This window comes from Conger conger, chromosome 1 (assembly GCF_963514075.1).
Source record: "Conger conger chromosome 1, fConCon1.1, whole genome shotgun sequence".
Lineage (NCBI taxonomy): Eukaryota > Metazoa > Chordata > Actinopteri > Anguilliformes > Congridae > Conger > Conger conger.
Window position 1 is genome coordinate 56,280,679 of NC_083760.1, and position 4,469 is coordinate 56,285,147.

Consider the following 4,469-nt stretch of genomic DNA (forward strand, 5'->3'; position numbering starts at 1 on the left):
CGAAAAACAGAGCGCGCAGTTTAATTTGCCCTTCAGGAACCATCTTATGAGTTCTTAAATCGCAAGTAATGTTGGCTACTTTTTCTTCCGTCAAGTCCCGCAACGACTGCATATTACATCAAGTCAGATCTCAGATTTACATTTCTTCGTTTGACTGAGCGCCTACAAAACGCTCCGTAGTCGGCAGGATTCGAACCTGCGCGGGGAGACCCCAATGGATTTCTAGTCCATCGCCTTAACCACTCGGCCACGACTACATACTATAGTTCGAAAATTCCACACATTTCAGCATGGAGCAGGTCGTTACTGTATTATAAATGTAATATAGAAATAGTGTCATTAAAAAGTATTAAAAAAGTATACTTCTTGATTTCCTGTAATATTGCATATTTGTCACATTGAATGCCATTTTGTTTCAAATCTTTATAGAAAAAGCAGAAGTAGACTAAGGGAAACTGAGTAAACACAAAGTACATGTGTAAATGATTTCATTAATTTAATGAAAAAAGGTCAAATAAAAAGTAATTGCCCTCTATTAGGCACCCAATCAAGCAATTGACAAAATGTAATTTATAATTAGATTCAGCAAATTGCACACAGCCAGGCTTGTTTGCAGGTAACCAGCCCAGCCCTAAGACTCACGCATATTAATTGTACCATCAGAAGTGAAGTAGCCACCACAAAGTTTCTACAAGCACACTGTATGATGTCAAAGACTGATAGCAACTTATAGGAAGCATTTCATTACAGTTATTGCTCCTGAAGGGGGTACAACCAGTTAGGATTAATGGGGCAATTACTTCTTCACATCGGTTTTTGATAACTTGAAATGAAATAATAAAGATAATGTTATTGTTATTAAGAATTTGTCAAATAATACATTTTGTTCAAGGATCTGAAACTAGTTGATCGATACTGAAAGATGATGTGACGCTTTATCACTAAAAATAGAAGCATGCAGCTGGCTTAGTTAACTTATATCATGCAGTTAATCGTGCCTGCCACACACAGTTTAGGTATTATTAGTGTTCTTGTACATCTAGATATATTGAGCTAAATGAAAAGTAGATATGCAATGTCGGGGAAAGCTATGCTTTGAAAATATATAAACCGCAGCTTCTAGCGCAGCTACCATGGTTACATGGCGAGGAATGAAGGTGGCTGGGGATCCACCGACGTGGGGACAATCTGGCAGTTTACCTACTAATGGGTTAGTAGGTTACAACTGTTATTCTTATAACATTAGTAGGACTACAGTATAGTATTATTACTATATTTACAATACATGTCAGCACTCATATCGAGGGCAACTTCGAGTGCTAATTCGATAATAGGCGCTGCACGCGGAAAAAAACTCACAAAAAAACTGTGTGGCCATTGAAAATATTTTCGAACCTATGCAAGGGGTAATGAAAAAAAGGGGTAATGAAAAAACCTTCGGAGGATAACAACGGCATTTTCTTCTACATAACTAGGTACAGAGTGTTAACAATATTGCGGACAGCACTTTGTGAAAGGACGCCCAAAGGAAGAGTTAAACGGCATAATGTATGGTGAATAATGAATGGTATCTGATCTCCAGCAACAACATAATTTATTGTGGTAGCTGGCTTAGTGATATGGGTAACGTAAACTCACCGTCTTCCGAACACCAAGTTAGCTCACTATGTTCGAAACAGTGCAACTTTCATGACGAATAAATAAACAATACTATCAAACAGACTCCAATTTTCATAAAAACTTGTGAAATGGTAACTGTGATCCACTGTGACATTGTGGTGGGGAAGCTGTTGCTAGCGAGAGACAAACCGGGCAGGCTTATACGGATCACCCTGCCCTGCATAACAGTGACATATTTGTCAATATCGGTCCAATTCACATCAATCAAAGTGTTTTAGTATCTGGGATAGTCAATAAGCAACAATAATCTTAAACTACATTCCTCGGGAGAAAAACTACCATTGTACAGAGGTTAAAGCGTCCGCTTCCCTGTGTTCTGTTCGGAACAGTTTATGTTAACCCAATCTGGACGGAATGTTTTGACAGTAAGTGGGCGGGGCTTACAAACTGTCAATTAACATATTACATTACATTAATGACATTTGGCAGACGCTCTTATCCAGAGCGACGTACAACAAAGTGCATACCCATAACCAGGGATAAGTGCGCTGAAAGACCCTAGAGGGAAGTACAATTTCAACTGCTACCTGTACAACAAAGACAAGGACCAGGGCCTATTTGAATATATATATATATATTTTTTAATGAACAAATAAACAAACAAACAAAGCAAAAGTGACCAAACTTAACTATCCAAACACTGCTTACCTAGCCAACTAAAAATACCGATACACAAAGTACACCGATATGTCATTTTCCGTCACCACTTAATTTGCAAAGCTACAGCTGATGCATCAGCAAAGAAAAATGTGGAGGACCAACAGGAAATGCGACCATACTCGGTAGATTTTATATTTAATTTTTTTATAAATATTTTCTCATTGTGACGCGTAATGGATTTATAGCTCAATGATAGATTTGTATTTGAAGATTCTAAATCTGCCCTTATGTTCCTTTTTGACCAAAATCGAATCTGATACAGTTTTTTAAGTATTCTGCAAAACTGAGAACTGTGCGATGTTACCCCCTTTTCCACGCGGCGACACATATAAAAGTCATTAAGATGTACATTATCATGCTCCAATTTATTGAAAAGCATAATGGAAATTATTAGTGGAGTTACACATTTTGAGAAAGTAATCTGTTATATAAGGAGATACTGTACACTAATTCATAATAATAACTGCTAAATGATCTCATCATGTTTACATTGCTTTTCAAGCTCAATGGCAAAGTTAATATTTTCTGTTAGAGGCAAACACAAATACAATAGCAAACATACAGTACACTGTATTTAGCCGCAGGTTTTGTGCTGTATCCTAAATTTGTAGCTTAGAAACTCCATGGAGTCTCTCTCCAAAACCAATCCCTACCAAGGTCATGTACAAGTCAAGAAATGTCTGCATTCTTTTATTTTATTAATGTTCTTTGGTGTTCGTATATGTATGTTATGCTTTATGAAATTTACTTTGAATGGCTTGGCTAAATTTACGAGACATGCAACATGAGGTTACAACACATTGGTGCCTCTGCTCTTGGCCCCTGCCATTTTCTCTGAAAATTGACACGGACCCGACTCTGGTCTGAAATGTTTTAAATGTATTTACACCCTGTCGTGGCCACTGGGAACTGTTTTCCATAAGCTAATGAGGCACCAGCACAAGCTCTGTTCTGTTATTCCTGGCATAGGCTGTCCAGTCATAGGCATACTTCTCCACTTTTTTCCTTCAGTAGCCTAGTGCAAATAACAAATAAGGGGAAATACATCACCCCTTTTAATTTCAGAGCCTAGCCAGAGTCTGCCAAAGTTAACACAAAGCAATCTTAGGTAATAATCAGCAAATGTGTATAAAGTTTCATAGAGCATGACTGCACATTATTCTTGTTTAGCTCATGCTGGCCACATCTGAGTTCCACTGGAGCTAAGGTACAGTAGGCATAGGAGCTCAACAGCTGCCTGTAGTTTTCTTTGGTTTTTCCTTACTATCAGGTTACAGGACAAGTGCAGCTTTAATGAATTAATTTTGTTATTTGTAACGTGGTTCTTTAAAAAATTTGTACCCTTTCTGGCCATTGTGTGGGGCCAGCAGCTGAGGCCTACACACCTATTCGTTAAGTATCTCAGAGTAAGAATGCTGACCGAGGATCAGTTCTGTCCTTTACCTCATGGATAAAGTTAAGATATGTACTGGGGAAACCTGATCCAAGATCAACACTCCTGGTACCCCATTCAGACACTATAAGAATATGAACCCTCAATTGTTTTCTGATGATCCCTATTCACTTTTTCTGTGCCCAAAACAGACTGTAATGCGTAAATATGTATGGTATTAGCCCTCCATGTGAACAGATTTCAAGTTTCCATTTGCAATCTCAATGTCCTGGCTAATTAACAGTTTGTGCTCAGCACGATTTCATCCTAGACCATTGCCTTAAAGGAGCACTGTCACGCTTGTTTCAATTGAGATTATTTGTATTAAATGCTTAAATTGTGTAGGCATTTTTAAAATCACCATCAATGTAGCCGTTTCCTAAATATGGGGTAGAACTTCTAAGGGCAGACACATCCAGTGATGTCATTGGATGTGTTTGGCTTGAATCTCCAGCCTGTTTCCCAGAAGGTAATGGGTGCTCAAACTCCACCCTTGAATGCAGAGACTGGTTTATGAGCGGTCACCCATCCAGATGATCACATGACACTCCCATGAAAATACAGTAACATTTGTTAGTATACAAATATCACGTAACATAACTTTGGTAGCCTGAGCGATATGGTGGACAACTCTGACTTCAACAAGTACAACAAGGACAAACTTTTCGATTTTGACAAAGAAATACAACCTTAACCT

At 38.2% G+C, this 4,469-nt stretch overlaps 1 non-coding gene across 1 annotated transcript; it reads right to left on the reverse strand.

Annotated features, from left to right (window-relative positions):
- Nucleotides 1-175: 175 nt before the first annotated feature.
- trnas-aga (transfer RNA serine (anticodon AGA)) lies at nucleotides 176-257 on the reverse strand. Its single transcript has one exon. It is a non-coding gene; the product is annotated as a tRNA-Ser (tRNA).
- Between the last annotated feature and the right edge of the window lie 4,212 nt (nucleotides 258-4,469).